The following is a 25,514-nucleotide window of genomic DNA, read 5'->3' as shown; positions in this document are numbered from 1 at the left end:
GCGCAGGCCAAGACGGGATGGGCGCGCGGTTCCCACAATCCTGCGCGGCCCAAGAATCGGTATTTGCATACGCGGTGACGGTTCCCCGGGCCAATTTCTACCTCACAAACAGCGCTTACGCGGAAAAGGGACACAGGTGGAAGCGTCAGGTGGGCTTTGTGCCGCGTCCTGTCCTAACTGGGGCCCGGGGTGCGACCGCTCATTTGGTCACCCTGACGCGCAAAGCTGCGCCTCGGCTCCCCTCTCCCGCCGGCGGGCTAGTTCCGTATGCCTTAAACTTATGAGTAAGGAAAATAACGATCCGGGGTGACGCCCGGGTCCTCACTGCTAATGTGAGAGGAATTTTTGCACGGGCACAGGTCGCCCCCAGGGTGACTCGCCTACTTCGCGAGATGCCCGGGTGCGTGATCTGCCCGATCCCACCCCTCTGAGAAAGTAGCAAAGACAAAGACATTTTGCGTGCTGCGGCGGGCACGAGCGGCTCAGGGCGCGAGCCCGAGCTCCCTGCTTTGGGGCGGCGCTTCGCTGCTGCAGCGCGGTGTTGGGCTGGTGGAGTGAGCTCGGTGTCTCATCTCCTTTGTGCACGGCTCTGGCGAACTTTGGCACCGCTAAAAATGCGCGTGAACAGACTAGACGGGTCGTGTTTTGTTCGCATCACGCTGTTAAAAGAGGGGCGGGCGGGGGGGGGGGGGGGGGGGAGGGAGAATTTGACTGGCAGCTAAAAGTCCTTCAGTTCCCTTTGCCTTTTCCCCGGACTGAACTTCGATGCAAGACGAATTCGTGGGGAAACCTAACACATTGGTCAGTTATGAGAGAATTGCCAACGATAATGTATGAAGGGCAAAAATTGCTCAATAAATACTTTTGTTCTGAAGTTGGGGAAAAGCCAGCTGGTGTATTACTGCCCTTACACTCTCTTTGGGGGCAGGGACCATCTTTTTGTTCTGTGACTTATAGCACATGGCACAATGGGATCCTGGTCAAATGGGCTACGTCTAGACTGGCATGATTTTACGGAAATGCTTTTAACGGAAAAGTTTTCTGTTAAAAGCATTTTCAGAAAAGCGCATCTAGATTGGCAGGACGCTTTTCCGCAAAAGCACTTTTTGCCGAAAAGCGTCTGTGGCCAATCTAGACGCGCTTTTCCGCAAAAAAGCCCTGATCGCCATTTTCGCGATCGGGGCTTTTTTGCGGAAAACAAATCTCTGCTGTCTACACTGGCCCTTTTGCGCAAAAGTTTTTCGGAAAAAGACCGAACAGGAGCAGCATAGTATGAGATCATCAGTACTTTTGTGGAAATTCAAGCAGCCAGTGTAGACAGCTGGCAAGTTTTTCTGGAAAAGCAGCTGCTTTTCCAGAAAAAGTGGCCAGTCTAGACACAGCCATGCTGTTTACCTGCTGTGGTGACACAAGGGCTGCATCTAGACTGGCATGATTTTGCTCAAATACTTTTAACGGAAAAATTTTTCTGTTAAAAGTATTTGTGCAAGAGAGCGTTTACACTGGCACGGATGTTTTTGTGCAAAGCACATATTTTGCGCAAAAGCATCCATGCCAGTGTAGACGCTCTCTTGCGTAAGAAAGCTCCGATGGCCATTTTAGCCATTGGGCTTTCTTGCACAAGAAATTAACTTGCTGTCTATACTGGCCCTCTTGTGCAAGGATACTTGCGCAAGAGGACTTATCCCTGAGTGGGAGCATCAGAGTATTTGTGCAAGAAGCACTGATTTTGTACAGTACAAGGTCAGTGTTCTTGCACAAATACTTGCGGCCAATGTAGACAAGCGGCAGGATTTTGCGCAAAATCTTGCCAGTCTAGATGCAGCCAAGGAGTAAATAACATTATTCCTATGTGGTGAAGAAATGCTTTTCATGCCAACAGTAGCTTAAGAGATGATTAATCAACAGCTACTAATGGTAGATACTTTGCAATCAGCCAGGAGTTTTAAAAGAGCTTGCTCAATGAGCTCTCTGAATCATTAATGATGGTTGACATAGAACTTAAGAATTAAAGGAGATTAATATAATTAATGCCAAACAGTCTGGATCTATGAAAACAAGATCTTGTCAAACTAACTTCATATCTTGTTTTGATAAGACTACAAACTTGGCTGATAAAGGTAATAGTGTTGCTGTAATATAATTAAATGTTTGTATGGCGTTTAACTTGGTACTGTATGATATTTTGAGTAAGAAATAAGATTGAAACGAAATCAACATGGATTAATTACTAGCTAATTAACGTGTCTTAAAATGTAATTGTAAAGGGGGGAATCATCATTAAACGGGACTGTTTCTAGTGGAGTGCTGCAGGGATAGGTTCCTGATCTTATATTAGTTGACATTTTTATCAATGATCTGCAAGAGAACACAAAATCATTAGTCATAAAGTTTGCAGATGACACAAAAATTGTGGGAGTGGTAAATAATGAAGTGGTCAGGTCGCTAAATGCAGCACAATCTGGCTCATGTAGATCAGGTCTACACTACGTCTACGTCTACATTGGCCCCTTTTCCGGAAGGGGCATGGTAATTTCAGAGATCGTAATAGGGAAATCCGCAGGGGATTTAAATATCCCCCGCGGCATTTAAATAAAAATGTCCGCCGCTTTTTTCCGGCTTTTAGAAAAGCCGGAAAAGAGCGTCTACACTGGCCCCGATCCTCCGGAAAAAGCGCCCTTTTCCGGAGGATCTTTTCCGGAGGGGGATATGACACTTGAGTTGTTGGGGGGTGGTCCCCATCAGCAGTTGAAGGTCCTGTCCTCTAGGATTGCCAGATGGTTTCAACAAAAATACCAGACACACTTGATATTACATCACAATCTACATTACATCTTATTTAGAAAATACCGGACATTTATATTTTCATATTTTGAGGAGTAATATTTGTTCAAATCAAGGGGATTTCACTTTAGAAACAGCTAGGTTTCGAAACAGCGTGCGGCCGAGATTATGCTAACTAAGCACGGGATATTTCAATCCTGGCTTCATTTACCATTTCGAATGCCTACATTTGCATTCTTAGTTCAAACTAGAGTGCAAGTGTAGACGTACCCTCAGACTAGAAGTAAAGTGCAAATATTTTGCAGTGACCATTGGAACAATTTACCAAGGGACCTGACAGATTCTTCATTACTGGACATTAAAATCAAGACTGGATAGTTTAAAATAGATATACTCTAGATTAAACAAGGATTAATTTTAATAAGTCTTATGATCTGTGTTATGAGGGTGGTCAAATGAGATAACCCCAGTGGTACAGCAATGGTATAGCAAAACAGTCCACATGGGAACAATATCAGAGTGTAAGATAAATATGAAGTTAAAGAATTAGTGTTAATTTAGTACAGGCAGTCCCCGGGTTACATGGATCCGACTTGCATCGGATCCCTACTTACAAACGGGGTGAGGCAACCCCGCACTAGCTGCTTTTCCCCCTAGCAGACCAGGGAGACACGAAGCTAGTGCCCCACCCAGCAGACCAGGGAGACGTGGAGCGGCTTTTCTCAGCAGACACCTCAGCTTGAGAATAAAGGACTGAGGGAAGTGAGGTGTGGGAGAATAAAACTGAGCTCTGGAGAAATGTTTGGCTAGAGTTTCCCCTACAATATGTACCAGTTCCGACTTACATACAAATTCAACTTAAGAACAAACCTACAGTCCCTATCTTGTACGTAACCCGGGGACTGCCTGTATATATGTTTTGTAAAAAGACAAAAAAGGGCCCTGATTAGCAAGTATAGATTGAACTTCTCTAGTCTGGCACCCTTGGGACCTGACTGGTTCCGAATGAGAGAATTTTCTGGACCAAGGGAGGTCAATACTGTCTAGTAGCATTACCAACACTTCCACTCTTTACTTGATTCTTAGAAGACATTTAGGGGTAAATCAGAGCTAAATAACAGCACTGAACTTGAGAGCCAGGACTGGCAGCTGTAAACAAACTTTATGGTACTGCGGGAAATTTGGCCACACCCATGAAAAGTGGGCATCTGGCTAACTAATATCATTCTGAACAATGGATGTTTCTGGATCAGAGAGTTCTGGACTAGAAAGGTTCAACCTATAGAAGGAAAGTCTTGAAAATAATGTGTTTCAAGTCCAGAAAGACTGAAGTACGGAGTCTATCTGATTGAAAGAACAACTGATGATATAAGGGGAAGGTTCTAAAAAGAAGGCTTCTGACCAGTGGAGTGTAGATGGTTTTAAATAAAATAAAATAATTTGTCTTAAAATAAGTCAACATGGCCCTTTCCACCCCATACCATTGTTAAACTCTATGGCTACGTCTAGACTGGCATGATTTTCCGGAAATGCTTTTAACGGAAAAGTTTTCCGTTAAAAGCATTTTCGGAAAAGAGCGTCTAGATTGGCACGGATGCTTTTCCGCAAAAGCACTTTTTGTGGAAAAGCGTCCGTGCCAATCTAGACGCGCTTTTCCATAAAAAAGCCCCGATTGCTATTTTCGCGAGTGGGGCTTTTTTGCGGAAAACAAAGCTGAGCTGTCTACACTGGCCCTTTTGCGCAAAAGTTTTTGCGGAAATTCAATCGGCCATTGTAGACAGCTGGCAAGTTTTTCCGGAAAAGCGGCTGATTTTCTGGAAAAACTGGCCAGTCTAGACACAGCCTATGTGGGCCTGGGTGCAACTGGAAAGCTGAGTAGAGAGGGGTAGCAAAAATGGGGGGAGAGAAAAGGCTCTGGGGAAGAAAGAAGGTTGCAGATTTTGGCTGCATTAAGACCATAAATAGTGAAATGCCTCAAATTGCTTTTTAGGTGAAGTCAGTAATTGATAATGACATCACTTGTTTGTTAAAGGAAATAAAAAGTAAACGTTTAAAGAGTTCATTGCTAATATCTGCCCGGATCACCCTGGGCATAGCCCGTTTTTAATTATCTTTAGCAAATGCTTATAAATGTTTTGTTACTGTTTGGATGTAGTAAATTGCTTATTATTGGAGGTTTTTAGGCATGTTTAGAGCAATTGTAAAAGTACCATTTGCTCTTTGGATTGAATAAAGGAATTTATGGTTAAATAGTCTTTACTAGTTTCCCATATGAATAATTTTCAGGTATTATTGTGACGGGGCTGTGGAGCCTCCACCGCGGTCCCCGAGCCCCACACTACGGCCAGGCCCGAGGCGGCTCTATGTGGGGAGGCTGTAGCCGAGCACCAGACCAGTGCTGCCTGCTCCGGGGCCGCTCTGCGGAGGCGGCCCGAGGCACGGGATGACGTCATGGCCAGCGCCGGGGGCCGGCGGGGCGGGGTATAAAGTGAGCCGCGAGAGGCCCCAAAGGTGGGAGGAGGAAGCCAGAGAGGCGGAGAAGGAAGCCAGGGAGGTGGAAGTCAAAAGCGTGGAAGGGGGAGCCAGAAAGAGTCTGGAGCCCGGAACGCGCAGCAGCTCGGCGGAGGGGCCGCAGCACCGGACAGAGGAGCCGGCTTCGCCAGAGGTGACTCCTGACAGCCGGAGGGGCAGACGCAGAGACAGGACATGGCGGAGGAGAGGAAGTGACCCAGGACTGAGCATCGGAGCCAGGAGGTCACTTGAGAGTTGGTGAGTTACAGTCGCAGCCCCACCAACCAGGCAGGGAATCGTGTCCCTGCCCGTAGGGTCCTGGGTCAGGACCTGGAGTGAGGGCGGGCCCAGCTCCCTCTCCCCTCCGTCCACTGCCTAGGCAAATGAGGCCCGGGTTGGGCAGGCGCTGGGTATTCCTGGACATAAGGAATGCTAGAAGCCCGGGGCAAGAAGGGACTAAGAGACGTCATAAATTGGGACACGGTGAAGGGAAGTGTTGCGGAATTGAGTGGAGGCGGAGACAGCCGCCTCAACCCCTGATTGATGACGCCCAGAGATCTGAGGGGAGGTGTGGACCATGACAATTATTAATATTCCAACATGGAATAGAATATGGCTATAAGCTATTATTTCTAGAGTAGGGATGTTAAATATTGGTTAATTGAATAGTCAATTAACCTCATGAATTCTTATCAGTTATTTGACTATTCTGTAGCCCCCAGGGTGGGGCTGGCAGCCTGTGCATGCCGGCCCCACTCCTGAAGAGTGCCCTGCCACTCCATGCTGCTGCCTCTGACACAGAGGCAGCAACTCAAGGTACCAGGAGGGAGCTAGTCCATGAGGGGAGCCAGTTTAAAAACCAGATTTGTATCTAGAACCCTGCAAATGTGCAGCTATCTGCTTTATATCCATGGAGGTGGCTAGCCATGATTCATTTTTGTGGCTGCGGATACACATTTTGTATTCACAAAAGGCTATAGTTATTTCCAACTCTGTCATTTATAGCTTATCTGCAGTCTCTAGCTGAAGCCTCTAGAGGGCAACATGATCACACATTGTGGACAAGTCACTGCTGTAGTTAATTAAGGTATAACTTAAACAGATGAAGTAGGTTGTGTCCATGAAAGCTCATGATACCATCTACTGTTTTTCCAGTTGCAGACTAACTCGTCTACCCCTCTGAAGCTTTTAATTAAAGTTATAGGAAAAGGCTCAAACCCATTTGAGCAGGTCTGAGATCATATCCAGTAGAAGATTATGCTTCTATACAGTGGGAAGATAGACAGACACATATAAACGAAGCATATTTCATAAAGATATATGAGACACAAGATGGTGAAATAATGTATTTTATTGGACCAACATCTGTTGGTGAAAAGGAAAAGCTTTTAGCTACCCAGGAACTGCAATAAACATACATGGCTGTGTCTACACTGGCAAGTTATTCCGGAAAATCAGCCGCTTTTCTGGAAAAACTTGCCAGCTGTCTACATGGGCCGCTTGAATTTCCGGAAAAGCACTGACGATCTAATGTAAAATCATCAGTGCTTTTCCGGAAAAACTATGCTGCTCCCATTCGGGCAAATGTCTTTTTCTGGAAAACTGTTCCGGAAAAGGGCCAGTGTAGACAGCACAGTAGTGTTTTCCGCAAAAAAGCCTCGATCGCGAAAATGACAATTGGGGCTTTTTTGCGGAAAAGTGCGTCTAGATTGGCCACGGATGCTTTTCCGGAAAAAGTGCTTTTCCAGAAAAGTGTCCTGCCAATCTAGATGCGCTTTTCCGAAAATGCTTTTAACGGAAAACTTTTCCGTTAAAAGCATTTCCGGAAAATCATGCCAGTGTAGACGTAGCCACATGTGTTTTTGTTTAGAAAGGTATTACCGCTGACTAGAAGCACTGTAGCTACACTGTTCCCTGTATGTACAGCTGAGCTGTTGTTTCATCTCTTCGGCTTTGTCTACACTAAGGCTTTTGCCAGAAGAAGCAATGCAAATGAAGCTTAGATTAGCATTTTCTCGTGCTTCATTTGCATAGTCTCTTCCAGTCCGTTTTTGCCCAAGAGGTTTTTGCGCAAAAACAAGCAGTGTGGATGTTTTCTTTTTGCACAAAAACCCTTTTTTGCACAACATCCTTGTGCCAGATCCCCGCTGCTGCACTTCCAGGAGTGGGACACCACTGCTGCTCCTGGACCACTACTCCTGGGCAGCACCTGGGACCAGCTGTCTGGGGCCATCTAAGCAGCATGACTGGCCCCATGGCTGCTGGAACAGCAGCCAGTATCACTGGCCCCAGGACTGCCTCAGCTTCTCAGACAGTCTTGGGGGGTCAACTCTGCTGGAATGTTCTGGCAATGCTATGAACACTGAGGGGCGGTCTTCTGAGGTGTTTTCTGTTGCTTTTTTGGTCCAGCATCATGGATTAAGGGCGCTGGCAGCCCAAGCTCAGGTTCTGGGGAAAAAGGCATGATGAGGTGACCCAGTAAGTCCATGTGGTATATATAGCCTCTGCCTCGCTTCTCTTCCCTGGATGGCGGATTTCATCATCAATTACCTTTGCCCTATTTATAACCACTTGGCCAGCAGCTTTGACTTCAAGGTTGGCGGCAACAGCGAACTCACTGGGTTTAAATTTTCACATTTGGGTCCATTGTTGTCAGCCTGTTCCTAGTTCTGAGGTTACAGCACGTTCTCTCGCAACAAAGCCTGCAGGGGCTCCAAGCCTTCTCTCGGACAGAACATGGATTCTACCATGCTGATTGTTCCTGGGCCTGGTTCCTCCCATGCGTGGTGGAGGAGATCTAGGATCCTGTGGGGCTGCCTTCCCATATAGCAGCTCCAATGGAGGTAAGAGGAGGCATGGGATCAATCATGCTGAGTGATGGGGACCTGAGGCATTGGCCTTCCAGCCGATTCACCACTTGAGTTCTAGATTAACAGAGTACAATAAAATGTACAGTCCAACACCCCCTCAAAAGTAAGGCTCTGCAGCCCCCCCGGTTCCTGTGAATGGCTCTGGGCTTATTGTGTCTCTACCCTCTCCTCCTCCCCAGTGGAGGAAAAAGGGGTCTGGGTCCCTCCAAGAAATGGGTGGTTAGTGTGGGAGCCTGGGCCCTTCCTCTCCACTGCGCATATGGCCACATGCCTCACCCAGGATCCTCTAGATCAGGGGAGGGGAACCTTTTTTAGGCCTGCAGAAAAATCTGTCGGGGTAACACACAAGTGAGAAGCGGTGAGACTGGAGCAGCAGCGCAAGCTCCCCAATGCTGGAGGGGGGACCCTGAGCCTTGGGGGCCGGAATCAGGCAAGTTAGGGGGCTGTATCTGGCCCCCAGGACTTAGGTTCTCCATCCCTGCTCTAGATGTTAGAGCAGGGGTCAGGAGTGGCCCGAGGAGCGGTCAATGGCTGTGATGTCATCATTGGGCGCCCGGGCCAGCGGCGCCCTAGGCAGCTGCCTAGCTCGCCTAGGCTCACGGGCCGCCCCTGGCAGGAGTGGGCAATAATTTTTGACCGGGGGCCCAGAAGCGGCGGGGCCAGAATGCTTCTGGGCTTCCCCACCTCCAGACCATAATTGGTGTGGGGGTGGGGGAGCCCCTTTGCCCCCCCTTCCCACTAGGCACCCAGGCCCCTGGTAGGGCGGGAAGAGGCTTCACACACTCCCTCAGCCCCAGGCCCTGATTGGCCTGGGGGTGGGGGAAGCCTCCTCCCACCCTGTGAAGAAGGTGTGGCACTTTCAAGTGCTGAGCTCTCCTCGCAGGGCTGGGACAGGGTGAAGGAACCTTAGTGCAGCGCCCCCGCCCCCAGTCCCTGATTGGCCTGGGGGAGGAGGGAGCATGCAAAGCCTCCTCCTCTCCTACCCCCGTCCTGCGAGGAGCACACGGCACTTCAAAGTGCCACGCGCTGCTCGCAGGGCGGGAGGAGACATTACATGCTCCCCCGCCCCCAAACCCTAGTTGGCCTGGGGTTAGGAGAGCAATGCGAAGCTCCCCTCGCCCTGCTCCCACCCTGCGCAAGCATACAGCACTTTGAAGTGCCATGCGCTCCTTGCAGGGCGGGGGGGGGGGAGAGCGGAGGAGGCTTCGCGTGCTCCCCTGCCCCAGGCCAATCAGGGACTGGGAGCGGGGGAGAGCATGGTGTCTCCTCCCGCCCTGCGAGCAGCACGCAGCACTTCAAAGCACTGCATGCTTCTCACAGGGCGGGAGGAAGTTTTGCATGCTCCCCTGCCCCCGGGCCCTAATTGACCAGGAGGCGGGGGAGCAGCAGAGCCTCCGTGGGCCGGATCAACCTGTTTGGCAGGCCAGATCCAGCCTGCGAAGGCCTTTTTGCGCACCTCTGTGTTAGAGCAAAAGGGTCTGTAGTATTAGCCAAAAGTTGGCCCCTGCTCTCAGGCCCGGGGCACGTTTGCTAACAGAATCTCTTCTGCAGTCAGGACTCCTGCTGCACCCATCTTCAGCATCTACCCGAGTAAGTCTCTGTTCTCTGTTGTCTCTCCCCTTTCAGAGCAATCTGACTCGGTGAGGGGGTGGATCAGTGGGAAGGTGCATCTCCTGACCACACAGGAGGAGGATTTGGCTCTGGCTCGCTCAGCTTAGTGGCTCTGTGAGTCTACTCCTCATGCCCAGGAATCTGAAAATCCACCCTGTTGTGAGGCCATCAGAGGTTTGGTCTACTATTGGCCTCTTTGCCCCTTGCTGGGGAGGCTGTCCCTGGATATGTCTCTAGGGATATGTCTAGACTTCATGCCTTTGCCAACTGAGGCATGTAAAGTAGAAATATCGACAGGGCCGGCTCGAGCCATTCCTGTGCCCCGGGCAGCGGGTACGCGACACATGCACAGCCCCACCCCCTGGCGCGCTGCGCACCTTACAGCTGCAATCGGGCGCACAGCGCTGGATTGCAGCTCTAAGGGGCGCTGTGTGGCCCCCAGCCCTGGGCGTGTGGCGCCTAAGGGGCTTTGCATGGCCCCCGACCCTGGGCATGTGGCACCTGATTGCAGCTCTAAGGGGTATTGTGCGGCCGGGCGCGCAGCGCCCCTTACAGCTGCCATCAGGCGCCCCCCCATAGGTTGGCGCCCCGGGCAGCTGCCTGGCTAGCCCCCCCCCTTAATCTGGCCCTGCATACCAACATAGTCAATGAAGTGGGGATTTAAATATTCCCTACTTCATTAGAATAAAAATGGCTGCCGTGTTGTGCCGGCTTAGCTGTATGTCAGCACGAAGTGGCAGTCAAGACAGGGACTGGTCAGCAAGGAAAGCCTTTGCTGACCGATCCCTTATGCCTTGTGCAAGGAGTAGGGTTCTACAGCCCTAAAAGGTGCAGCCCCTGCAGAACCTCGGGCACCTGGTGACAGAATCAGATGGAATGGAGCTGGCACATCACCATTGCCATGATGTCCTCTTGTGTCAAGAGAACAAGGGCATGTCAAAGACTTGTACAGTCCCAGGAAACAGGGAGGATTAATGACAACTGGCACCCTGGGATGGACTTGTCCTCTCTAGTAATCTCCAGTGCCAACCCCCCACCATCCCATTGTAGGAGGAGCTCCTGCCTTGATTCCCTCCATCTTCCTATGACAGCTGTTCCTTGGCAACGTCATTTTGTCAGATTTCTCTGGCTGTATTCTTCCATTCCCATTGGGCTGCATCTCTGGCCTCACAGTATAGCTGGACTCTGTATGGTGGGTGGAGTATCTCTTGGTGCCTGGGGAAGGGGATTGATCCTAAATGGAATAAGGAAAAGAAGGAAAGAGACAGACTCATTCTCCAGCTGGGACCAATCTCAGAGGATTTGGTGAGTTTCAACAGGAGTCCCATTACCCAATGGGGGACAGTCTCAGATAGGAGGCAGATAATTCCTTCAGGGATCCCATTTCCTGACTTCTGTCAGTGTCATTTTTCTGTTGGGTCCCATTTCCCAGCTTAGTTTCCTTACTTCTGGTGTAGCAGCAGTTTGTAGAGCTGGTAAATCCCCTTCCTGGCCAGCTGGCCAATGTCCTTGGCTGGGTCACTGATTAACAGTTGGAGCTAAGGCACCAACCTCCCTAGTTTGGAGAACTGAGTTCTACTGGAAAGGAAGGAAAGGGGGCTCCATCAGCATTCTGCTGTCAGCTCCCAATCTCCCCTGGGCCAGGAGTCTCTCTCGCCCCCAAGTCCCTTTGATTGAGCTACTGGGGGAGAGGTGCTAGAGCTAGACCCCTCAGCTCCTTCTGCTCCTAAGGGATCCTGGAACAAAGGGATGTGGGCAGGACCCTCCATGAGGACTTGCAGCCCTAGATACTCCAGGAGGACAAGAAGGGACTCAAGGCCAGGCATGAACCTGGCTGGAGCAGGGGTTGGAACATGTCCCCTTTATAGTCCCAGGATTGCTGCTGAACCAGGAGTAGATGAACTTGACCCAAGTCTAGTTCATGCTCTGCTCTGACTCTTCCTTCTGTAACCCTTCTGCCAGGCTGAGTAAATAGCAGCAAGGGCCGGGTTCAGTATCTAGGGGTCTCCTCCCAACAAGGTAATACAACACCGGTTCGAGCCCCCACCCAGTGACCTGGGAAATCTTACATACACCTCTGGGTGCCTCAAAAGAGGCAATTCTTCCCCTCTCGAAAGCACAGAGCCTCAGTATAGTAGCAAACCTTTAATAACATGAGGTAACCAACATCTGCATTAAATTGGGGAAACACCACAACTCGGATTTACAGACCAAACACGAGCAAAGGCCCTCCCCCCATCCACAAATCCCCCCAAAGTCCCAAAAGTCCAACACCCCAAAAGTCTCTGCCCCGGGTCAGTGCCGCCCCAGGGTTCAAAAGTTCACCCAGCAGAGTTTCACCATCCCAACCTGGAGGGGTGGGGATCGATGCACCTTACGTGGTCCGGTGGTGGCTTCGCCGATGGCTCCGCCTGTCGTCCAGTGAGCCGCCTTCACTGTCCAGCTCCGCCAACCGTCTCGGTCCACGCTCCTGGCTGCCAGCTGGTCGCTCCTGCCGCTGCTCCGCCAGCTGTCTGCTGCCGCTCCTACCAGCCGCAGGTCATCCCCATCAGCCGCTCTGCTGTCTGCCCGCACTCGCAGGTTGCCCCCGCCAGCTGCATCTGCTGTCCGCCTGCACTCACCAGTCATCCCAGCAAACCGCTCTGCTGTCCGCCTGCGCTTGCTGGTCGTCCCTTGCAAGCTGCTCTGCTAGTAGCTGATGTCAGGGTCTCTTTATGAGGTCACCACCTCCCTACTACTTTCCCCCAGTAGGCTGAGGTCCTGCAACAGTCCTTTGTGATGTCACTGCCACACCCGCCCCCTCTGGTGTCGTGACCCTGGCAAGCCTCTTTGGATGTTTGAGTGGCTTCTCCTGGATCAGCCCATTTAATGACAGCTGAGTCTGGAGATCAAGCTGGCTGCACAGTAAAGCCCCAGAGGCTGTTCCCTATGCCACACTCAGTTTTTCATTAACTAGTAGACTTTAAGGCCTGGAAGGACCATTAGAGCATCAAAAGCATATCCTAACCTTCCTGTATATCAGGGCTACTTAACTTTGGAAGCCCTGGGGGCCACAATGATACTCACAGCACATGCAAGGGCCGCAACTTAAGTGTGGTTTGTTACACTGAGGATGCTTAAGCCTAAATTTGCAATCTGATTACTACTAATTAATTAATTAAAACCTCAGTGGAAGTTGCAGATACCACCAAACCTTATTTATTATAGGTGTTTGTTGATTAACATGCCGCAGAGAAATAAAAACGTTACGCAATTTAAAGGGGCCAAACCATATATTGTAAAATTTAAAAGATACAACAAGGAAATAGGTAAACACTTTTAATATCCCAACCCAAGAAGAGATAAGAGGATAGTAAAGTATCCCACAAACCCAAGGATTACACAGACAATAATTACACTATCCAGCTGTTGACGATGGACGTGATGCACCTGTCTCTCAAGGCTTTGGCTAATTAAAGCCTCTAGCGAGAGACTAGGAGGCGATCCCTCGCAGCGATGCCCTCTGCGGTGCTCTCGACCTCAAGCCTTAGGCTCCTTCCGAGCCCTTGGCGAGGAACAGAGAGGCGGTGCCTCATAGACCCTGGGGGGACGGGTGTGATGCAGGCAGGTGGTGAAGTCCTCCTTCGGGGCCTTCTGCTCCTGGACGCAGGATTCACTGCTGGTAAGTTACCTGGCGCTGGCCTTTGGGTTGATTCCACTCTTTAGCTGGAACCGGCGATAGACGAGCTACTTCTGTACCCAGACTGGATACACAGAATCCCTAACTAAACTAACACGACGCCTCCCGTCACGATATAATACCCCGTCCGCTTGAGCGTAGAACCGACGCACTATACTAACGGACAGACTCGATGACGAACCTCTAACTAACCTAGCTACCTATAGACATGGACAGGGGATAGGGTGGAACGCTGCAGAAGAAGCAAACAGCGAAACAGCGAACAAGCGGGAAAGGTGAACCCGAACTTTAGTAGTCTTTCCCTATGAATATTTATGAGCTGTAGCTTTGAATTCATTGGACCTTGTTTGGGTAAACAAGAGTATCTGATTGGGTGTCTGAATAAACAGCTTCTAACTGTCTGGGGTGAGTGTACTGTGTGCAGCAGCACATGGTGACATGTGCAGCTACTTGCGTGACGTGTGCAGCAGAAGCTATAACTATCTATGTAACTATTCATGACAGTTATTACATATTCAGTGTTACTGCTTATGCACATTGATGAGAAGGCGGGGGACCACGTTACAGGTTGCATATACATGCAAATAGCGTCTTTCACACTGACAGGTATGAATACAAAGATTAAGGCTTAAGTTGCGGCACTGGACCCAAATGTGTCCAGTGTGAGCCAATCAGCACCTCTCAGGCTCTGCCCACAAGGCTAAGCAGCCAGCACTTCCCACATTGCCCTGGCTCTCCCGGCACCTCCTCCCTTGGGGGCTAGAAATGCTGACACCCTATACCTGTCTGTTCCAGCCAGCCCATCCACTTGATGCTCACCCAGCCTGGGAGACACTTCGCCACTGTGGAGTGTGTTCCCACTGGAGGCCCATGGGCCGCATGTTGAGGCCCGTGTAAACCTAAACTGCACCGCGGGCCGCAAACAAATGGGCCGCGGGCTGCATGCAGCCCACAGACCGCGAGTAGAATAGCCCTGCTATATATCATAGTAGCTAAATTTTGATCCACAGACATGAAAGGCATTTAGTTTTCATACATGAAGAATCTGACATTTCATTTGGTAGTTTGTTCCAATGGTGAATCATCCTCACTGTGAAATATTTGTGCCTTATTTCTAGTATTAATTTGTCTATTTTCACCTTCCAGGCACTGGTTTTGTCCTGCCTTTTTCTGTGACATTAAGCAGCCCTTCAATACCTCACATTTTCTCTTCAGGAAGGCACTTAAAAACATCAGTGAAGTCACCTCTCAGCCTTCTTTTGTAGATGCTAAACAGACTGAGTTCCTTGCTCACAAGAAGGCATTTTTTTCAGCCCTCATCTCCAATTTTTCAACATTTTAAAATGTGGCCCCTAAAACAGGCTGCAGTATCCAAGCTCAGTCTCAAAGATGCTGTGTCACCTCCCTGCCCTACTCACTCCTCTGCTCAGATGTCTAATGATGGCATTGGCCATATTCAGCACAGTACCACACTAGTGGCTCCTGTTGAGCAACTTGCTCAGCTGACTCCTAAATCCTTCTGAGAGTCACTGCTTGCCTGGGTACAATTCCCCATTCCAGGGGTGTGGAGTGCATACTTTAGGACTAGAGTAGGACCTTGCATTTGGCTCTGTAAAAACCTGCTCTGTTCACATGGGTTTGGCGTCCCAAGAGATCCAGATCACTCTATATCACTGCCCTGGCCTCAGCCTTATTTACCACCCTGTTCGTATTTTGTCGCCCACACCTGTTGCCAGCAGTGATTTCATATTGTCTTCCATTTCATTGACTATTATTTAAATAGTGAGTTCTTGAGAGCCTCATTAGACCCCTAGTACTACGTACCTGCCCTTCTCAGAATCTTTTCCGGTTCCACTGCCTGCTTTTTGAAAAAGTATTCCAGGTTCCAGCATTGTGTGGATTTGAGATTTTCTGTCTTATTTTCTATTCCTTTTCTAATAATCTCTAAGATACCGATAGTCTTTGCGAGTGCTATAGCACATGGAGTAGACACTTTCAGAGAATTACTCATGACAACTCCAAGAGCTCTTTCTGGAGTGGTAGCAGCTAATTTGCAACCCATCAGTGTATACGTATGGCTGGGATTACCTTTTCCAATGAGCATTACTTGCACTTCTCAATGTTGAATTTCATCTGCCATTTTGTTGCCCAGTCACTCAAGTTTGTGAGGTCCCATTTCAGCTCTTCAGTCTGTTTTGGATTTAACATCTAGAGTATCTTTGTATCACCAGCAAACTGTGCCACTTCCCTGTTCATCTCCTTTTATAGATTATTAGTGAATATGTTACAGAGCGCAAGTCCCAGTACCAGACTTATCCCATCCATAGGACTGTGTGGGGCGGCTGCTCCAGGCCCCATGCTTTGGGAGGACCTCATGAGGACCTCCCCCATTGTTCCAATGAATGGGATTGTCCCCCATTTGGAGGTTAGCCTGCAGGGCAACTTGGAAGAATACCTGGCAAGCAGCAGCAGGGGCCAGGCCCTTGTGCACTCACTGCCATCTCTCAGCAGGGTCACTCCACTTCACTGCGGTTGTGTGAAGTGGAGAGACCCAGCCCCAGCTGGCTCTGATCCCCTGAGTGCTGCAGGCTCATGTGAGTGGAGCACACTGGGCAGCTGGGTTGCTCCAGCTCCTGCTACTGAAATGACTGTAAAGGCCTGACCCCTGCTACCACCCTACACCAGACCCCCTGGAAATTGCCCCCTCAGGGTGGCCCTGCAAAGTACAGATCCTTTGGGGAACCAACTCCCTCCTTTGTGAGATCCTGTGAACCATAGTTTACCTGCTGTCGGTGCCTGAGCTAGGGGCTCTTTAAAGAAGAAAAGGACAACTTGAGCAGCAGTGATATTCGGGGCAGGTAGACAGAGATCCTGGAGCAACAGAACTTGGTCTCAGAAAGTTTCTGTATGATCAGCCAATCTCTTTCAGGGATTTTCCTTTTGCTCAGCATTACAGGAAAACTTGTTTGTGCCCACAATGCTCTGTTGTGGCTCTTAAATCTCCCCCTCATGCACCTTCCACCTTTCTTTTGAACCCCAAAAATCTCACACAGAAAATCCTCCAGCCAAGCTATTGCTCTCAAGGGCTTAGCTCCCAGTGCCACACAGTACCACGTCACACTTTTGCACCAGCGAACTCTGAAATCAGAGATCATATGCTTGTAAGCAGGCAGATTATGGCGAGTGGACACAAACAGCAGAAGAAAAGAAGATCAAGTGCTTATGCTTTTCATTTGGAAATGCAGCCCTGATCCTCCTTCCATCCTGACCGGGGCGGCCAGCAAGGGCGCAGGCACTGTCAGCAATGAGAAATCAGATCCCACGCTGATTGAGATCCAGTGCCAGATCCCAAAGTTGAGAAACCACAATGCAGGAGGCACCAGTCATGCCATTGGGAGGGTCAGGCTCAGGCCATTGTGCTAGACTTCTCTCCTAGGACTGGGATTTCCGCTCTTTTGGCAGACTAACAAGGGCCTTGCCTGGCCAGTGCTTGGGTTGGGTTCTTCCAGCGTAGTCAAAGAAATGGTGTTGATGTGTTGGTGGCATTCCGAGTTGCTTCCATAGGGGGCAATGTGCTCCCGGGGATACCATCCTATGTATGGGAAGTGTGACTGAACCCCATATATAGCATGACCATTTAAAAAAAATGTTCAATTTTTAAAGGGATAGTCCCATATTTAAGCCCTCCTGTGGGTGTCCCTACTTTTAAAAAAATGGCAGATTGGCCCATATTTTCTCTCTTCCCTTCCATCAGTACTGGTGGGTCCTACTGCTGGCCAGATCCTTGCTCACCTGCTGCCCACTCACCAGTGGCTAACAATGGGGGTGGGTGTGCAAGGCTGGTGGTCAGGCAAAGCTACAGCATGCAGGGCTGGCTGTTGCCCTTGCTGATCCATCAGTAAAGTCCTTGCTGCATGCCCATTCTCAGCTAGTAGGCTTCCCCCAGACTGATCCTACCCCATTTCCAGCCAGCACTGGCTGCTGACTGCATTAACTGATGAGTGCAGGTAGGCACATGTCACCTCTGCTGCCCACCCATTGATTTTTTACATGCGTCCCCTCTCACTGTCCTCTCCCTGCTGTGCCCATTCACTGTCTCCCTCCTGCTCCTGGTGTTGTGTGGAGAACCAGCTGCTGGCTGGATCATTCTGCTCACTAACAGCCTGGCTAGCAGGCTCCTTCCTTCCCCCACAGCCTCTGGCTGGGCTGGCGCTCAGCTGGCACCCAGGGAAAACTCAAACCCTCTGGCCCAGGGCCCTGGCCTGGAAGAGCCACGTTCTGCATACGATTTACTGATTAAAAAGAATAAGCCTTCATCTCTGGACTGTTTGGATTCTAACAGGGTGGGTGGACTATTTGGACAAGAACATGGAGTTGTAGTTCTCCACAGGCATTCTGGGTAATCCTGACAGACTTTTGGAAAACTAGCAGATTACTGCATTTCTACTATCATTTTGGACTTACAAAATTTGGCTCACCTGCTAATGTATTTACCTGCTTTAATCTCTCATTTCTTTTTTTAGCTGATAAATCTTTAGTTAACTAGAAAATTGGCTGCCCGTGTTCTTTTTGGTAAAATCCAAACTACCCTTTGGTCTGGGGTAAGTGACTGATTCTGTGAGCTCAGGAGTAAACTAAATGTGATGTGATATTGGATAAGTGACCATTATCACAAAGTCCAGTTTGTCTGGATGGCCAGGTAGAATTTGTGATTCCACAATGTGACTAATATAGTGATTCAGGAATTTGTGTGTGATAGTGGCTTGGTAAAAATCTGGTTACTCAATGTATCAACAATTTGGGGTGTCTGCCCTGTTTCTGACAGTTTGACCTGAGATTTGGCACTCACAGATGCTGTGTCTTTGAGTAGGGTCGACCTCCCAAACTGCCTATATGGACCATGTGATCAGAGGAGCCCAACAATTCCCAGAGGGCCACAATGGAAGGAGGATGTAGAGCAGTGTTTCTTAAACTTTTAAGACTGAGGAACACCAAGCAATAATTTTTTTTTATAAGGAACACCAAGGATTTTTTGTTGAGGAAAAAAAAAAAAGGTTGAGGGGGAAGTTTACTGAGCAAAAGTAAAGGTCACCTGTCCTTTTAAGGGCAGCCATTTTGAACTCTGTTGTTCTCCGTGGCATACCGCCAACTGCCTTGCAGCACACTGGTGTGCTTCGGAACACAGTTTAAGAAACATTGATGTAGAGTGAAATAATGAAGTGTGCACAGCCTGATGGAAGATGCTAAAGCCTCTACTTTGACATTTTCTGGGCTTGCTCCCTTGCTTTAGTTGCTCTGCCATTCCCTTCTCCCAGCATTCATTCAAGCCATCACTGGTGAATGCAGAGCAAATGAGTTAATCTGTTAAATTTAATCTGAATTCAAATGATGAATTTCTGTTGCCCAAATGGTAAACATGAACATTTCCTTCTCTGGTGTTTGTCTTCAAACACAGTTTCAGAGAAAAGGAAAGCAAAAATAGTGCTGCACTTTGGCAGAGGAGAGGGTTGGAAACTCCCATGTTTTGGGGTGAGTCAGTTAATAAACTTCCATTTTAGGAAGAAATGAAGCAACTGCTTATTTTGCTTTTGGTAAATACTGACATATCAAATTCCTGCTGCCCTTTGCTTTTTTTTGGTGCTAGGTGGAACTGCAAGGTGGAAGGGCACTTATTATTTTCCAACTTTCAGAGCTCAATGTTCTCCATTCTCCAACACCCAACCACCCAAATGTTAGGTTTCCCATCCCATTAAAGCCATTCCTTAATAGCTCTAATGGAGAATTGTCATTAATAGAAGCCAAACACTGACCTCCTCTTGAAATGCATGCATGGAACTATGTCTTTTAAAGGAAGTCTAGTCTATTAGGTTCTTAAGGTTTGTCTACATGGGAGGAGGGAGGGGGAGATGGTTTTAGTCTGTACTAACTCATGTTAGTGAGGATTGAAAATGCTTGCGTACATATGATAAGACTGCTGACTCTCTATTTGGTGTGATTTCTGGTGTCCTCTTTTAAAGTAGGCTAAGTTTGGTGTGAATTGTGTTAGTCTATTCCCGTGCACATAGTGCTGCTGAGAATTACTTTAGCAGTTCTCCAACTGCTATCCCACCACTGCTTTGTAAACATCCATGATGACCTTGTCCTGTTTACCTGTATGTGAGAACACTGCTGCCATTTTTGGTGGATGTGAGCTAGAAGCCTTTCCATTCTTCAGGACTGAAAAAATGAGGAAGAATGGCTCTTGTGCACGAGGTGGTTTTGCATAAAAAGGAGCTGTTTACACAGCTCCTTTTTGTGCAAAAGCCTCTTGCGCAAAAACGACCCCTAGTTAATTATGCAGCCAAATCACAGAAATATGCTAAACTGTACCTCATTTGCATAGGCTTTTGTGCAAGAGAGGTGCAGTGTAGATGTAGCCATAATTAGCAAATGATACCCACCACCCTAACCCCATTCACAGGCTCCAAGAGGCAACCACATGACACAACTGCATCCTCTACCTCCTCACCCCTCCCAGAAGGCAACAGAATCAAATAATATTTAGGTATGTGGAATTTGAATTATTACAGGGGAAAAAAACTTGGTTAATATTCCCAGCTCATATGTGGCAGATATAGGCACAGACAATGCATGCTCATAGAAGTAATATGGTTACTGCTCCTGGCTGAGGTACATATGCCCATTGCCTTGCAACAGGGATTTTCAGTGTTGGCACTGCAGGTCATGCCAGGTATGCAGATGATTCTCTCCCACTAACTGATGCTGGTTTTTCGAGCCCAGAAGCAGTGAAGCGCTATGGGAAGCTGCTTGAGGTTCAGCTTGGGTAGTCACAGTTCCTTAGTGTCATCTGCAAATTGTAAGGTTCTACAATCCCTGGTCATGTACTGGGCAGCCAGGATCCAGAGCCACCACATGAGGCTTGTAGCTGGACCCCAGTCTCCGCCATGTAGGTCCAAGCAAGCATGCCCCCAAATTCCATCACACAATCTACTATGCAACAAGCAGAAATGAACATTTAACTGAAATGACAATGCCAAACTGAATTTTAATTATGACATACTGGGTACGTCTAGACTACATCCCTTTTTCGGAAAAGGGATGTAAATTAGACGTATCGGAATTGCTAATGAAGCGGGGATTTAAATATCCCGTGCTTCATTAGCATAAAAATGGCCACCGCTTTCTTTCGGCACGGAACTTCAAAATGAGGTTTACAGGATCTTTTGAAAAAGGCTTTATTTTTCAAAAGATCAGCCTCTAGACTGCCGCTTTGCTCCGACAAAGCTCTGTGCCGAAAAAAAGCGGTGAACATTTTTATGGTATGAAGCATGGGATAGTTAAATCTCCACTTCATTAGCAATTTCGATACATCTAATTTACATCCCTTTTCCAAAAAAGGGATGTAGTCTAGACGTACCCAGTATGTTAAAAATTAGCTACAGAGAACTCTTTCATTAAACAAACAGTGAAATAAAACAGCAAAAATGCAACAGTGTAGTGCCAGGGACAAGGTAAGAGTTGGGGGTGGGGCTTTAAAGTCACAGATGAGCATACATCTTGTCTCTGCCTTTTCTGCTCTGTGGGATGTCTGGTGTGGACCACTGAGGCTCAACGTTAGCAGGGATGATAGAGGGCTGGAAAGAGCAGAGGTTCCAGCAAGTGCCCAATTCCCTGGAGTGTCCCAATAGAAGTATAATATGGAATGCAATGATGAAGTGTGCATAAATGTATGGAAGACGCCAAAGCCCCTGTGCTGACATTTGCTGGATTTGCCTCCCTTCTCTCTGCTCCCAGCTCTCTTCTAAGCCGCCAGTGATGAGTTTCAGGGAGTTAACATTTCAGTCTTGGCTATTAACCATAAAACTTAATCTGAACCTGGTCTGCTTATTCAGCCTTTGATAAACACTGAAATGAGTGAGGCTCGTTTTCTTTTTATTGTGCTGTGGGAGCAGCAAGGTGGAATGACTAATTTTACATCTCTTTCAGAACTCCATGTTCCTCATTCCTCCCCTCTCCCCTCCCCTCCCCTCCCCTCCCACGCATTTTAAACATCTCAGACTTATTAAAGCATAGCTTGTGTGGGGCTAAGGAGAGTGGTCTTTAATGGATGTCAAATGAACCCCTCCCCCCCGCCTATCTGCCTGTTCAAAATGGCAGCCTTGTGGTGTAGCACCCCTAGCACTCCTTCCATAAATCAACAGAATAAATAATGAAACTATTGAAGTGTGTGAAACTCAAATATTTGAGACGGTTGTGACAGAAGAGAAGTTTGACATTCATAGTTCACATGCAGCAGATGGAGTCACAGACTCTGCATGCCCACAAAGGTAGTAAAGCTACTGCTCCTAGCTGAGGTACATGTGCCTTGTAGTAGAGATTCTTACTGTTGCCACTGCTAGTCAGGTCAGGTCTGCAGAATGATTCTTTCCCACTAATAGATGCTGGAAGCTGTTGCAGAAACAGCTGGTATAATAGCAGCTGCTTAGTGTCATCCCCCTCCTCCCATCTCTGCTTCTAGTGCCAGAGGAGCAGCTTTTGTAACCACATCAGCTGCTCAGTTGTGTGGCAGTTGAAGTTCAAAATCAAAGCTGCATGGTGCCAAGAGCTCAAATAAAGCCCAGGCAGCCAGGACTGATCTTTAGGGAAAATGGCATCCTGGGTGAACTTGTATCTTGGTGCTCCTGCCTCCTTTCCCGGGTGAGGTGCCCCTCATTTCTCTTGGCTGCCATGGGCTCCCCCATCCCTGGATCCCCATCCTGTGCCCCCTTTGCCATTAACTCCTGCCCCTCCTGCACCCTAACTTCTACACTGTGCCCGCCGCCCCCCTAACTCCAACATTTTGCTACTTTCACCCCAACCGCTACACAATACTATTGTTGCCCTACACTTCCCTCTCACCTGCACCCTTAACCCCAGCCTTGAGTTGCCAGTGTGCCTACCACAGTGCCTCGCTGCCCAGTACCACCCAACCCCCTTATGCCCAGTGTAGGAAAAAGAAAGAGGCTGAAGCAAGGGCCTGGTGCTGAAACCAAAGTAAAATCAGGAATAAGGGATCTTTCGGAAAAGGCTTTATTTTCCAAAAGATCCCCGTCTAGACTGGCGCTTTTTGCCGGCAAAGCCCCAATCCGGAAAAAAGCGGCAGCCATGTTCATGCAAATGAAGCGGGGAAGATTTAAATCCCCGCTTCATTTGCAATTGCGCTGTGTCTAATCTGCATCCCTTTTCCGCAAAAGGGGTGCAGTCTAGACACAGCCCAAAAGTAAAAGCCTAACAACAGGTAGTGAATAGGAATGCTTTGGAGGAAAGTACAGGGCGGTACCAAATGTGTCATTAATGAATAAAACGATACATAAAGTGTGTATCATAGATTGTTTATTTCTATCTATAAATGTTGGGGACCTCAACTTAACTTTTTGGCTGGCCTACAGAGCCATAGTGAAATCCATACTATTAATTAAACCCTGACCATTGTCATGGGTACAAATGCATCAGGGGTCAAAGACCATTGGGCTACCAATGACTATTAATGTACTTGGTTCAACAATAAACCTGACTCTGGTGTCTTCATTTCTTATCTAAGTCTGTGGTCTTTGGGAAAAAAATGGCAGTGTAGCCATAGCCCCAGAGTGGGGAAAAGCCTTGACAGATGGACACTATATTTGCCCTTTCCCAGTCCTCTGTAATCTCTCTTGTTTTCCATGATCGCTAATGCTCAGATACCTCCTCAGTCAGCTCCTTGAATATTCTAGGATATACATGCTTAAGTAATTTTTAACTCAGTCTTTCCTTATTTTAACCTGTGATACTTTTATTTTCACTGGCTTTTACTATGTTTGATGTCCAGTTACTACTAAAATTTTTGGTGAGAACTTAAAAAAAATGTCTTCAGGCTTATCCTGTCCTTGGCCTTCCTTTTGCTTTCAATGTATTTGTAGAATGTTTCCTTGTTGCCTTTTATGTCTCTAGCTAGTTCGATCTCATTTTGTGCCTTGGCCTTTCTAATTTTGTCCCTTTATACTTGTGTTATTTGTTTGTAGTCATCCTATGTAACTTGAGCTAGTTTCCATTTTCTGTAAGTTCCTTTTTTGAGTTTCACATCACTAAAGATCTCCTACTTACACCAGGGTGGACGTTTGCTATACTTTTTTATCTTTCCTGTGCAGTGGGATAATTTGCTCTCATGCCCTAATAACGTCTCTTTGAAAAACTGCCAACTTTCTTGAGGTGTTTTCCCCCTTAGACTTGCTTCCCAAGGGATCTTGCCTGCCAGCTCCCTGAGTTTGCTAAGGTTAGTCTTCTTAAGATCCAGTGTCTGTATTATGCTGTTATCCTTCCTACCATTCCTTAGAACGGTGGTTCCCAAACTTTTCGGCATCACACCTCCTTTTCGATTTTTGAGAAGCCCTCACGCCCTCCTCCCAAAAAAATAGCATCAAAACTTGGGGTGGGATTTACGGGTGTGTGCGGGGCTGGGTCACCTCATGCTCCCCCTGGAATTTTGGCAGGCCCCCCCCCCCAGGAGGCAAGCCCCTCCAGTTTGGGAACCCATGCTTAGAATCATGAACTCTATCATTTCACCATCACTTTCACCCAAGTTGCCTTCCACTTTCAAATTCTCAGTAAGTTCCTCCCCATCATTCAAATTAAAATCTAGAACAGCCTTTCCCCTTGTAGCTTCTCCAACATTATGAAATAAAATATTGTCTCCAGTACTTTCCAAGAATTTGTTGGACTATCTGTGTCCTGCCATGTTATTTCCCCAAGAGGTGCCTGTGTAGTTGATGTCCCTTATCACCACCAAGTCCTGTACTTTAGAAGATTTTTTTGTTTGCCTTAAACTAACACACAAACAAACAAATGAACAAAGACCAGCTAGGGATGTCCACCAAACAGCTGTTAACCAGTTAACCGATAAGCGATTGCTTATCGGTAAACATACTGGTTAACTGCATAAACCTCTCCCTTCCCCCATGTGCTCTTAATTTAAAATTCAGATTGGCAGGCTGGCTTAGTCCCAGCCCACTGATTTGAGTTTTAGATGAAGAGCATGCAGAGAAGCCACCTGCTATCCTACGCTGCTGCCTCTGATACAGGTGTAAAATCCTGCTCCCGCTTACAGGGGTGCCCAGGTTCCGAGCAGACAGAGGCTGCTCCATAGGATGCCTGAGCAGCCTCTTCTGCAGTGAGCTTGGGTCCCCTGCACATGGGGGCTGCTGTCACCCCTGCTGCCTCTGATATAGAGGCAGCAGCGCGGGGATGGCAGGGGCTCCCCTGGAAAGGGGTTGGGAGTGCACTGGGGGGAACACTGAGTAACTGTGTAACCGCAAAGAATTTTAGAGGTTACACAATTATTGAAACACATAATTTCTAACATCCCTACTATCCACCTCTTCTCCTTGGTTAGGTGGTCTGTAATCAGGGGCAATGCAGGATGGGAGCACAGGGCATCAGGTGCATCCTCAAGGTGGAAGGAGCCAGCCAGCAGTAGGTGTCTGTGACCCCCCTCCCTGCCCCCCCACTCACCAGCAGCAAGGGCAGGGGAAGCACAGCAGGGCAGTCCCAGCTTGTGCTGTTCTCTGACTGTGCCATTCCACTTCTGGGGAGTGCTGGGGCAGTCCTGCCTCTCCCCTAAAGTGGTGTGGCCAGAGAGCAGCATGAGTTGGAGCTGCCTTGCTGCACTTTGCCCATTGCTGCCAGTGAGCCCAGGGAGTGGGGGAGCATGATGCAACCCCCTGAGGGGGCAGCCAGCAGTGGCACTAGTGAGACCAGATGGGCAGTGCCAGCAGCAAGAGTTTGTGCCTCCTTCCTGCATTCACTGGCAGCTCTGGGAAAAGTGCAACAAGGTGGCTGCAGCTTTCATTGCTCTCTGGCCACACTGCTCCAGGGGAGAGGCAGGACCACCCCAGCACTACTCAGAAGTGGAGTTGCATGGCCAGAGAACAACACAAGCTGGGGCTGCCTTGCTGTGCTTCTCCTCCTCTCATTGCCGGTGAGTACAGGGGGTTGCAGACCCTTGCTGCCAGCATTGGCCATCCTCTGCCTTGGCTGTGAGACGTGGT

At 48.4% G+C, this 25,514-nt stretch overlaps 2 long non-coding RNA genes and 1 other non-coding gene across 3 annotated transcripts; 2 read left to right on the top strand and 1 right to left on the bottom strand.

Moving 5' to 3' along the window:
* The first annotated feature begins 185 nt into the window (after positions 1-185).
* LOC112545362 (uncharacterized) lies at positions 186-9,152 on the top strand. The gene is made up of 3 exons (XR_012905746.1): positions 186-284; positions 5,071-5,553; positions 6,451-9,152. It is a non-coding gene; the product is annotated as an uncharacterized LOC112545362 (long non-coding RNA).
* LOC112545365 (U12 minor spliceosomal RNA) lies at positions 268-416 on the top strand. Its single transcript, XR_003088832.1, has one exon. It is a non-coding gene; the product is annotated as a U12 minor spliceosomal RNA (small nuclear RNA).
* Positions 9,153-10,763: 1,611 nt separating the features above from the next.
* Positions 10,764-12,293, bottom strand: LOC142830465 (uncharacterized). Its single transcript, XR_012905745.1, has 2 exons — positions 12,155-12,293; positions 10,764-11,010 (listed from the first exon to the last, which is right to left on the bottom strand). It is a non-coding gene; the product is annotated as an uncharacterized LOC142830465 (long non-coding RNA).
* Between the last annotated feature and the right edge of the window lie 13,221 nt (positions 12,294-25,514).

Source organism: Pelodiscus sinensis, chromosome 1 (genome assembly GCF_049634645.1).
Source record: "Pelodiscus sinensis isolate JC-2024 chromosome 1, ASM4963464v1, whole genome shotgun sequence".
Lineage (NCBI taxonomy): Eukaryota > Metazoa > Chordata > Testudines > Trionychidae > Pelodiscus > Pelodiscus sinensis.
This window is presented reverse-complemented; position numbering and strand designations above follow the sequence as displayed.